A 12,680-nucleotide genomic window follows, 5' to 3' on the forward strand; every position below is an offset into this window, starting at 1 on the left:
TCATTCTTTACATGTAGCTGTCCAGTTTTCCCAGCACCATTTATTGAAGAGGCTGTTTTGTCCCCATTCTATATTCTTGCCTACTTTGTCAAAAAATAAGGTACCCATAGGTGCATGGGTTTATTTCTGTGCTTTCTATCTTGTTCCATTGGTCTGTATTTCAATTTTTGTGCCAGTACCATACTGTCTCGATGACTGGCTTTGTAGTATAAGCTGAAGTCAAGAAGGTTGATTCCTCCAGGTCCATTCTTCTTTCTCAAGACTGCTTTGGCAACTCGGGGTCTTTTGTGTTTCCATATGAATTGTGACATTTGTTGTTCCAGTTCTGTGAAAAAGTACCATTGGTAATTTGGTGGGGATCACAGTGAATGTGCAGTTTGTATTTAGTAGTACAGTCATTTTCACAATATTGATTCTTCCTCCCCAGGAACATGGAATATCTCTCCATCTGTTTATGTCATGTATGATTTCTTTCATCAGTGTCTTGTAATTTTCGATAGAGTTTTTTGTCTCCTTAGGTAAGTTTATTCCCAGATACTTAATTCTTTTTGTTGCAGTGGTGAATGGGATTGATCCCTTAATTTCTCTTTCTGATTTTTTATTGCTAATATATAAAAATGCAAGTGATTTCTGTGTATTGATTTTGTATCCTGCAACTTTGCTAAATTCACTGATTAGCTGTAATAATTTTCTGATACTATCTTTAGGGTTTTCTGTGTATAGTATTAGGGCTTTCCTGGTAGCTCAGACGGTAAAGCATCTGCCTACAATGCGGGAGATCCAGGTTCGATCCCTGGGTAGGAAAAATCCCCTGGAGAAGGAAATGGCAATGCACTCCAGTATTCTTGCCTGGAAAATCCCATGGCCTGAGGAGCCTGGTAGGCTGCAGTCTATTATGTCATCTGCAGACAGTGAGAGCTTTACTTTTTCTTTCCTATCTGGATTCCTCTCATTTTTTTTTCCTTCTCTGATTGCTGTAGCTAGGACTTCCAAAACTATGTTGAATAATAGTGGTGAAAGTGGACACCCTTGTCTTGTTCCTCATCTTAGGGGAAATGCTTTCATTTTTTCACCATTGAGACTAATGTTTGCTGTAGGCTTATCATATATGGCCTTTACTATGTTGAGGTAGGTTCCTTCTGTGCCATTGTTTGAAGAGTTTTAGTCATAAATGGGTGCTGAATTTTGTCAAAGACTTTTTCTGAGTCCCTTAAGATGATCATATGATCTTTGCCCTTCAGTTTGTTAATATGGTGTATCACATTGATTGATTTGCATATATTGAAGGGTCTTTGCATCCCTGGAATAAACCCAACTTGATCACGGTGTATGAGCTTTTGATGTGTTGCTGAATTCTGTTTGCTAAAATTTTGTTGAGGATTTTTGCATCTATGTTCGTCAGTGATATTGGCTGGTAGTTTTCTTCTTTTGTCTTATCTTTATCTGGTTTAGGTATCAGGGTGACGGTGGTCTCCTAGAATGAGTTTGGAAGTGTTCCTTCCTCTGCAATTTTTTGAAATTGTTTTAAAAGGATAGGCATTAGCTCTTCTCTAAATGTTTGATAAATTCTTCTGTGAAGGCATCTGGCCCTGGGCTTTTGTTTTTTGGGAGATATTTGATCAGAGCTTCAGTTTCAATGCTTGTTTCTGGGTTGTTCATAATTTCTGTTTCTTCTTGGTTCAGTCTTGGAAGATTAAAGTTTTCTAAGAATCTGCCCATTCCTTCCAGGTTGTCCATTTTATTGCCATCTAGTTGTTCACAATAGTCTCTTATAAGCCTTTGTATTTCTGCATTGTCTGTTGTAACCTCTGCTCTTTCATTTCTAACTTTGTTAATTTGATTCTCCTCTTTTTCTTTCTTGTTGAGTCTGGCTAAAGGTTTCTCGATTCTGTTTATCTTCTCAAAGAACCAGCTTTCAGTTTTGTTAATCTTTACTTTTGTTCCTTTCATTTTGTTTTCATTTATTTCTGCCCAGATCTTTATGATTTCTTTCCTTCTACTAATTCTCGGGGTTGCTCTGGTCTTCTTTTCCCAGTAGTTGTAGGTGTACAGTTAGGTTGTCTACTCGAGGGTCGTCTTCTTTCTTGAGGGAGGACTGTGTTGCTATAAACTTTCCTCTTAGAACTGCTTTGGGTGCGTCCCATAGGTTTTGAGTTGTGTTTTCATTGTCATTTGTTTCCAGAAAGTTTTTGATTTCCCTTTTGGTTTCTTCAGTAACCTGTTGGTTATTTAGAAACGTGTTGTTCGTCTACGAGTGTTTGTGTTTCTTATAGTTTTTTTTTTCTTCTTGCAATTGATATCTAGTCTCAAGCATCGTGGTCAGAGAAGATGCTTGATACAATTTCAGTTTTCTTAAATTTACTGAAGTTTCATTTGTGACCCAAGGTGTGGTCTATCCTGGAGAATGTTCCATGTGTCCTTGAGAAGAAGGTATATTCTTCTGCATTTGGATGGAATGTCCTGAAGATATCAAGGAGATCCATCTCATCTAGTGTATCATTTAAGACTTGTGTTTCCTTATTAATTTTCTGTTTTGATGATCTGTCCATTGGTGAGAGTGGGGTGTTAAAGTCTCCTACTATTCTTGTGTTACTGTCAGTTTCTCCTTTTATGTCTGTTAGTGTTTGTCTTATGTATCGTGCTCCTATGTTGCATGCATTGATATTTACAATTGTTATGTCTTCCTCTTGGATTGAGCCCTTGATCATTATGTAGTGTCCTTCCTTATCTCTTACAATCCTCTTTAATTTAAGGGTCTGTTTTGTCTGATATGAGGATTGCTACTCCAGCTTCCTTTTGCTTCCCATTTGCATGGAATATAGTTTTCCATCCTTGTCTTTAGGTCTGAAGTGGGTTTCTTGTAGATGGCATATATATGGGTTTTGTTTTTGTACCCATTCAGCCAGTCTGTATCTTTTGGTTGGAGCATTTAATCCATTTACATTTGAAGTAATTATTGATATATATGTTCCTGTTGCCATTTTCTTAATTGTTTGGGACTTTGTAGATCTTTTTTCCTCTCTTACATTTCTTGGCTATAGAAGTCCCTTTAACGCTTGTTGTAAAGCTGGTTTGGTGGTACTGAATTCTGTTAACAAATTAAATCCTTGCCGGTTCAGTAATCCTGGTGGTAGATTTTTTTCCTTTCAGTACTTGAAATATATCCTGCCGTTCCCTTCTGGCCTGCCGAGTTTCTGCTGAACGATCAGCTGTTAAGCATATGGGGTTTCCTTTGCATGTTACTTGTTCCTTCTCCCTTGCTGCATTTAATACTCTTTCTTTGTGTTTAGTCTTTGTTAGTTTGATTAGTATGTGTCTTGGTGTGTTTCTCCTTGGGTTTATCCTGTATGGGACTCTGTGCCTCTTGGACTTGACTATTTCGTTTTCCTCGGTGGGAAAATTTTCAAGTATAATCTCTTCAAAAATTTTCTCTTGCCCTTTCTTTTTCTCTTCTTCTTCTGGGACCCTTATTCAAATGTTGGTGAGTTCGATATTGTCCCAGAGGTCTCTGAGACTGTCCTCAGTGGTTTTCATTCTTTTTACTTTATCCTGCTCTTCAGAAGTTATTTCCACCATTTTATCTTCCAGCTCACTGATTCATTCTTCTGCTTCAGATATTCTGCTATTGATTCCTTCTAGAGTATTTTTAATTTCAGTAATTGTGTTGTTTGTCTCTGTATGTTTATTCTTTAATTCTTCTAGGTCTTTGTTGATTGAATCTTGCATTTTCTTCATTGTGTCTTCAAGGTTTTTGATCGTATGTACTATCATTATTTGGTATTCTTTTTCAGGTAGTTTGTCTATTTCTTCTTCATTTATTTGGACTTACGTGTTTCTAGCTTGTTCTTTCATATGTGTAGTATTTCTCTGCCTTTTCATTATTTTTTAAAATTTATTGTGTTTGAGGTCTCCTTTTCCCAGGCTTCAAGGTTGAATTCTTTCTTCCTTTTGGTTTCTGCCTTCCTAAGGTTGGTCCAGTGTTTTGTGTAAGCTTTTCTATGGGTGCGATTTATGCTGAGTTTTTGTTTGTTTGTTTTTCCTCTGATGAGCAAGGCTGAGTGAGGTGGTAATCCTGTCTGCTGATGATTGGGTTTGTATTTTTGTTTTGTTTGTTGTTTAGATGAGACGTCTTGTACAGAGTGCTACTGGTGGTCGGGTGATGCTGGGTCTTTTATTCAAGTGGTTTCCTGTTTGTGACCTCTCACCATTTGATACTCCCTACGGTTAGTTCTCTGGTTAGTTCTAGGGTCTTGGGGTTAGTGCTTCCACTCCAAAGGCTCAAGGCTTGATCTCTGGTCAGGAACAAGATTCCACAAGTGGTTTGTTATGGCATTCAGTGAGATTAAAACGAATATCCCAAAACAAGAAACCAAAGATGATCCCCAGACAAATGGGGTTTGGCAGTTAACAAAATCAGGCAAATAAGGATTAAAATAATGGAATGTACACATATACATCCATGAGCAAATCAGAATAGTCCAACAAAAAAAAGTAAAGTAGATTGACCTGGCAAACAAAGGAAATAAAAAATTATATTTACCAGTTAAGAACAAAACTAACTAAAGCATGAACTGGAAAACAAAACTAAAGCAAGGTGCCAAGTGGAGAATAAAGCAGTGAAAACACAACTCACAGATAGTTGAGAGGAAAGGAAAGAAAGAAAAAGAATAGATATGCAACATTAAGTAGAGGTAAATGAAGATTTACATACATTAAAGGTTAACTGCAAGGGGAACAGAATAGTAAGAAAGGGAAAGAAAGGAATACATGTAGAAAATATGTGATATGTTTCAAAAAATGAAAATTGAAAAAAGAGGAAAGGAAAAAATCGAAGAAGAACAAAAAAGAAAAAAAAAATAAAGGAAATCTCCATAGAACTGCAAAAGCCCATCGTAGAGGTGAGGTTTATAACAATAAAAAGTGTGACTGAATATTCACGTATTCATATACACCCATCAGTTCAGTTCAGTTCAGTCACTCAGTCGTGTCTGACTCTTTGAGACCCCATGAACTGCAACACACCAGGCCTCCCTGTCCATCACCAACTCCTGGAGTTCACCATCCATCAAGTTGGTGATGCCATCCAGCCACCTCATCCTCTGTCATCCCCTTTTCCTCCTGCCTCCAATCCCTCCCAGCATCAGAGTCTTTTCCAATGAGTCAGCTCTTCGCACAAGGTGGCCAAAGTATTGGAGTTTGAGCTTTAGCATCAGTCCTTCCAAAGAACACCCAGGCCTGATCTCCTTTAGAATGGACTAGTTGGAACTCGTTGCAGTCCAAGGGACTCTCAAGAGTCATCTCCAACACCACAGTTCAAAAGCATCAATTCTTCGGCGCTCACCTTTCTTCACAGTCCAACTTTCACATCCATACATGACCACTGGAAAAACTATAGCCTTGACTAGATGGACCTTTGTTGGCAAAGTAATGTCTCTGCTTTTGAATATGCTGTCTAGGTTGGTCATAACTTTTCTTCCAGGGAGTAAGTGTCTTTTAATTTCGTGGCTGCAATCACCATCTGCAGTGATTTTGGAGCCCCCCCCCCAATAAAGTGTGACACTGTTTCCACTGTTTCCCCATATACACCCATAAACAAAATCAAAACTGTCCAACAAATATAAAGTACAATAGATTGACCCATTGAACAAAGGAAACCAAAAATTATATCTATGAGAAGACTTAACTAAAGCACAAACTGGACAGCAAAACTAAAGCAAGGTGCCAATTGGAAAATAAAGCAATGAAAAGAAAGCTATCAAATATGTTGAGAGGAAAGAAAGAATAGATGTGCAAAGTTAAATAGAGGAAGATTTATATACGTTAAAGGGGACTTTGAGGGGAAAAGAATAGTAGGAAAAGCAAAAGAATAAATGAAGAAAAAATAATAATAACCTTAAAAAATTAAAAATTGAGAAAAGAAAAAAAAAGGAAAACATCCTAGAACTGCAAAAGCCCAATGTAGAGGCAGAGGTTTATAACAACTATTAAAAAAAAAAGTGAGTGAGGAAAACAAAGCTTATCTCAACAGGTTAATCAGATTTCATAGTGCCAACAAAATCGACAACTACAATGGATTGGGGTGGGGGCAGGAGCAAAACAAGAGAAGAAAAATCCAAAAGAATCTACAGAAGAAGTCAAAACGTAAGAATAATAAATGTTTTTCCATTACTTCTTTTTCTGCTCTGATTGCTGTGGCCCAAACTTCCAAACTATGTTGAATAGTAGTGGTGAGAGTGGGCACCTTTGTTTTGTTCCTGACTTTAGGGGAAATGCCTTCAATTTTTCACCATTGAGGATAATGTTTGCTGAGGGTTTGTCATATGTAGCTTTTATTATGTTGAGGTATGTTCCTTCTATTCCTGCTTTCTGGAGGGTTTTTTTTTATCATAAATGGATGCTGAATTTTGTCCAAGGCTTTCTCTGCATCTGTTGAGATAATCATATGGTTTTATCTTTCAATTTGTTAATGTGGTATATTACATTGATTTGTGGATATTGAAGAATCCTTGCATTCCTGGGATAAAGGCCACTTGGTCATGATATATGATCTTTTTAATATGTTGTTTAATTCTGTTTGCTAAAATTTTGTTAAGGATTTTTGCAGCTGTGTTCGTTGGTGATATTGGCCTGTAGTTTTCTTTTTTTGTGGCATCTTTGTCGGCTTTTGGCATTAGGGTGATGGTGGCCTAATAGAATGAGTTTGGAAGTTTACCTGCCTCTGCAGTTTTCTGGAAGAGTTTGAGTAGGATAGGTGTTAGTTCTTCTCTAAATTTCTGGTAGAATTCAGCTGTGAAGCCGCCTGGACCTGGGCTTTTGTTTGTTGGAAGATTTCTGATTACAGTTTCAATTTCCGTGCTTGTGATGGATCTGTTAAGATGTTCTGTTTCTTACTGGTTCAATTTTGGAAAGTTGTACTTTTCTAAGAATTTGTCTATGTCTTCCACGTTGTCCATTTTATTGGCATGTAACTGCTGTTAATAGTCTCTTATAATCCTTTGTATTTCTGTGCTGTCTGTTGTGATCTCTCCATTTTCATTTCTAATGTTGATTTGATTTTTTTCCCTTTGTTTCTTGATGAGTCTGGCTAATGGTTTGTCAATTTTATTTATCTTCTCAAAGAACCAGCTTTTGGCTTTGTTGATTTTTGCTGTGGTCTCTTTTGTTTCTTTTGCATTTATTTCTGCCCTAATTTTAAAGATTTCTTTCCTTCTACTAACCCTGGGGTTCATAATTTCTTCCTTTTCAAGTTGCTTTAGGTGTAGAGTTAGCTTATTTATTTGACTTTTTTCTTGTTTCTTGAGGTATGCCTGTATTGCCATGAACCTTCCCCTTAGCACTGCTTTTACAGTGTCCCCTAGGTTTTGGGTTGTTGTGTTTTCATTTTCATTCATTTCTATGCATATTTTTATTTCTTTTTGATTTCTTCTGTGATTTGTTGGTTATTCAGCAGCGTGTTGTTCAGCCTCCATATTTGGAGGAATTTTTAATAGTTTTTCTTCTGTAATTGACATCTAATCTTACTACACTGTGGTCAGAAAAGATGCTTGGAATGATTTCAATTTTATTGAATTTACCAAGGCTAGATTTGTGGCCCAGAATGTGATTTATCCTGGAGAAGGTTCTGTGTGCACTTGAGAAAAAGGTGAAATTCATTGTTTTGGGGTGAAATGTCCTATAGATGTCAATTAGGTCTAACTGGTCCACTGTATCATTTAAAGTTTGTTTCCTTGTTAATTCTCTGTTTAGTTGATCTATCCATAGGTGTGAGTGGGGTATTAAAGTCTCCCACTATTATTGTGTTACTATTAATTTCCCCTTTCATACTTGTTAGTATTTGCCTTACATATTACGGTGCTCCTATGTTGGGTGCATATATATTTATAATTGTTTTATCTTCTTCTTGGATTGATCCTTTGATCATTATGTAGTGTCTTTCTTTGTCTCTTTTCACAGCCTTTATTCCAAAGTCTATTTTATCTGGTATGAGTATTGCTATTCCTGCTTTCTTTTGGTCTCTGTTTGTGTGAAATATCTTTTCCCAGCCCTTCACTTTCAGTGTGTACGTGTCCCTTGTTTTGACGTGGGTCTCTTGTCGACAACATATATTGGGGTCTTGTTTTTGTATCCATTCAGCAAGTCTTTGTCTTTTGGTTGGGGCATTCAACCCATTTACATTTAAGGTAATTATTGATAAGTATGATCCCATTGCCATTTACTTTGTTGTTTTGGGTTTGAGTTTATACACCCTTTCTGTGTTTCCTGTCTAGAGAAGATCCTTTAGCATTTGTTGAAGAGCTGGTTTGGTGGTGCTGAATTCTCTCAACTTTTGCTTGTCTGTAAAGCTTTTGATTTCTCCTTCGTATTTGAATGAGATCCTTGCTGGGTACGGTAATCTGGGTTGTAGGTTTTTCTCTTTCGCCACTTTAAGTATGTCCTGCCATTCCCTTCTGGCCTGAAGAGTTTCTGTTGAAAGATCAGCTGTTATCCTTTTGGGAATCCCCTTGTGTGTTGTTTGTTGTTTTTCCCTTGCTTTCTTTTAATATTTGTTCTTTGTGTTTGATCTTTGTTAATTTGATTAATATGTGTCTTGTGTGTTTTGCCTTGGATTTCTCCTGTTTGGGACTCTCTGGGTTTCTTGGACTTGGGTGGCTATTTCTTTCCCCATTTTAGGGAAGTTTTCAACTATTATCTCCTCAAGTATTTTCTCATGGCCTTTCTTTTTGTCTTCTTCTTCTGGGACTCCTGTAATTCGAATGTTGGGGCATGTAACATTGTCCCAGGGGTCTCTGAGGTTGTCCTCATTTCTTTTAATTCTTTTTTTCTCTCTGTTTCATTTCTTTCTACCATTCTATCTTCTACCTCACTAATCCTATCTTCTGCCTCTGTTATTCTACTGTTGGTTCCCTCCAGGTGTTTTTGATCTCATTTATTGCATTATTCATTATATATTGACTCTTTTATTTCTTCCAGGTCCTTGTTAAACCTTTCCTGCATCTTCTTGATCCTTGTCTCTAGGCTATTTATCTGTAACTCCAATTTGTTTTCAAGATTTTGGATCATTTTCAGTATCATTATTTGGAATTCTTTATCAGGAAGATTCCCTATGTCTTCCTCTTTGGTTTGGTTTGGTTTGGTGGGCATTTATCCTAATCCAGATTGGAAAAGAAGAAGTAAAACTCTCACTGTTTGCAGATGACATGATCCTCTACATAAGTTCAGTTCAGTTCAGTCACTCGGTTGTGTCCCACTCTTTGTGACCCCATGAATTGCAGCACACCAGGCCTCCCTATCCATCACCAACTCCTGGACTTCATTCAGACTCATGTCCATTGAGTCAGTGATGCCATCCAGCCATTTCATCCTCTGTTGTCCCCTTCTCCTCCTGCCCCCAATCCCTCCCAGCATCAAACTCTTTTCCAATGAGTCAACTCTTTGCCTGAGGTGGCCAAAGTACTAGAGTTTCAGCTTCAGCATCATTCCTTCCAAAGAAATCCCATGGCTGATCTCCTTCAGAATGGACTGGTTGGATCTCCTTACAGTCCAAGGGACTCTCAAGAGTCTTTTCCAACACCACAGTTCAAAAGCATCCATTCTTCGGCACTCAGCCTTCTTCACAGTCCAACTCTCACATCCATACATGACTACTGGAAAAACCATAGCCTTGACTAGACGGACCTTAGTCAGCAAAGTAATGTCTCTGCTTTTGAACTAGGTTGGTCATAACTTTCCTTCCAAGGAGTAAGCGTCTTTTAATTTCATGGCTGCAGTCACCGTCTGCAGTGATTTTGGAGCCCAAAAAAATAAAGTCTGACACTGTTTTCACTGTTTCCCCATCTATTTCCCATGAAGTGATGGGACCAGATGCCATGATCTTCATTTTCTGAATGTTGAGCTTTAAGCCAACTTTTTCACTCTCCTCTTTCACTCTCATCAAGAGGCTTTTTAGTTCCTCTTCACTTTCTTCCATAAGGGTAGTATCATCTGCATATCTGAGGTTATTGATATTTCTCCCGGCAATCTTGATTCCAGCTTGTGCTTCCTCCAGCCCAGCATTTCTCATGATGTACTCTGCATAGAAGTTAAATAAGCAGGGTGACAATATACAGCCTTAATGTACTCCTTTTCCTATTTGGAACCAGTCTGTTGTTCCATGTCCAGGTCTAACTGTTGCTTTCTGACCTGCATACAGATTTCTCAAGAGGCAGGTCAGGTGGTCTGGTATTCCCATCTCTCTCAGAATTTTCCACAGTTTATTGTGATCCACACAGTCAAAGGCTTTAGCATAGTCAGTAAAGCAGAAGTAGATGTTTTTCTGGAACTCTCTTTCTTTTCCATGATCCAGCGGATGTTGACAATTTGATCTCTGGTTCCTCTGCCTTTTCTAAAACCAGCTTGAACATCAGGAAGTTCACGGTTCATGTATTGCTGAAGACTGGCTTGGAGAATTTTGAGCATTACTTTACTAGCGGGTAAGATGAGTGCAATTGTGTGTTGGTTTGAGCATTCTTTGGCATTGCCTTTCTTTGGGATTGGAATGAAAACTGACCTTTTCCAGTCCTGTGGCCACTGCTGAGTTTTCCAAATTTGCTGGCATATTGAGTGCAGCACTGTCACTGCATCATCTTTCAGGATTTGAAATAGGTCCACTGGAATTCCATCACCTCCACTAGCTTTATCCGTAGTGATGCTTTCTAAGGCCCACTTGACTTCACATTCCAGGATGTCTGGCTCTAGATGAGTGATCACACCATCGTGATTATCTGGGTCATGAAGATCTTTTTTGTACACTTCTGTGTATTCTTGCCACCTCTTCTAAATAGCTCCTGCTTCTGTTAGGTCCATACCATTTCTGTCCTTTATCGAGCCCATCTTTGCATGAAATGTTCCCTTGGTATCTCTAATTTTCTTGAAGAGATCTCTAGTCTTTCCCATTCTGTTGTTTTCCTCTATTTCTTTGTATTGATCACTGAAGAAGGCTTTCTTGTCTCTTCTTGCTATTCTTTGGAATTGTGCATTCAGATGGGTATATCTTTCCTTTTCTCCTTTCTTTTCGCTTCTCTTCTTTTCACAGCTATTTGTAAGGCCTCCCCAGACAGCCATTTTGCTTTTTTGCGTTTCTTTTCCATGGGGATGGTCTTGATCCCTGTCTCCTGTACAATGTCACAAACCTCATTCCATAATTCATCAGGCACTCTATCAGATCTAGGCCCTTAAATCTATTTCTCACTTCTACTGTATAATCATAAGGGATTTGATTTAGGTCATACCTGAATGGTCTAGTGGTTTTCCCTACTTTCTTCAATTTGAGTCTGAGTTTGGTATAAGGAGTTCATGATCTGAGCGACAGTCAGCTCCTGGTCTTGTTTTTGTTGACTGTATAGAGCTTCTCCATCTTTGGCTGCAAAGAATATAATCAATCTGACTTTGGTGTTGACCATCTGGTGAGGTCCGTGTATAGAGTCTTCTCTTGTGTTGTTGGAAGAGGGTGTTTGCTATGACCAGTGCATTTTCTTGGCAAAACTCTATTGGTCTTTGCCCTGCTTCATTCCTCATTCCAAGGCCAAATTTGCCTGTTACTCCAGGTGTTTCTTGACTTCCTACTTTTGCATTCTAGTCCCCTATAATGAAAAGGACATCTTTTTTGGGTGTTAGTTCTAAAAGGAAAACCCTAAAGACTCCACCAGAAAATTACTAGAGCTAATCAATGAATATAGTAAAGTTGCAGGATATAAAATCAACACAGAGAAATCCCTTGCATTTCTATACACTAACAATGAGAAAACAGAAAGAGAAATTAAGGAAACAATTCCATTCACCATTGCAGTGAAAAAAATAAAATACTTAAGAATATATCTACCTAAAGAAACAAAAGACCTATATATAGAAAACTATAAAACCCTGGTGAAAGAAGCAAAGAGGACACAGACAAATGGAGAAGTATACCGTGTTCATGGATCAGAAGAATCAGTATAGTGAAAATGAGTATACTACCCAAAGCAATCTATGGAGTCAATGCAATCCCTGTCAAATTACCAACGGTATTTTTCAGAGAACTAGAGCAAATAGTTTCACAATTTATATGGAAATACAAAACACCTCAAATAGCTAAAGCATCTTGAGAAAGAAGAATTGAACTGGAGGAATCAACTTGCCTGACTTCAGTCTCTACTGCAAAGCCACAGTCATCAAGACAGTATGGTACTGGCACAAAGACAGAAATATAGATCAATGGAACAAAATAGAAAGCCCTGAGATAAATCCACACACCTATGGACACCTTGTCTTTGACAAAGGAGGCAAGAATATACAATAGAGAAAAGACAATCTCTTTAACAAGTGGTGCTGGGAAAACTGGTCGACCACTTGTAAGAGAATGAAACTAGAACACTTTCTAATACCATACAAAAAATGAACTCAAAATGGATTAAAGATCTAAACATAGGGCCAGAAACTATTAAACTCCAGAGGAAAACATAAGCAAAACACTCTCCGACATAAACCACAGCAGGATCCTCTGTGACCCCCCTCCCAGAATATTGGAAATAAAAGCAAAAATAAACAAATGGGACCTAATTAAACTTAAAAGCTTAACGAAGGAAGCTGTAAGCAAGGTGAAAGGCAGCCTTCAGAATGGGAGAAAATAATAGCAAATGAAGCAACGGACAAAGAATTAATCTCAA

At 38.0% G+C, this 12,680-nt stretch overlaps 1 protein-coding gene and 1 non-coding gene across 5 annotated transcripts in view; both read left to right on the forward strand.

The window, feature by feature from the left end:
* GML (glycosylphosphatidylinositol anchored molecule like) overlaps positions 1 to 12,680 on the forward strand; it is a 37,673-nt gene that overhangs the window by 13,658 nt on the left and 11,335 nt on the right. The gene's annotated exons all lie outside the window — the stretch shown is intronic.
* On the forward strand, positions 734 to 805 carry TRNAC-ACA (transfer RNA cysteine (anticodon ACA)). Its single transcript has one exon. It is a non-coding gene; the product is annotated as a tRNA-Cys (tRNA).

This window comes from Ovis aries, chromosome 9 (assembly GCF_016772045.2).
Source record: "Ovis aries strain OAR_USU_Benz2616 breed Rambouillet chromosome 9, ARS-UI_Ramb_v3.0, whole genome shotgun sequence".
NCBI lineage: Eukaryota > Metazoa > Chordata > Mammalia > Artiodactyla > Bovidae > Ovis > Ovis aries.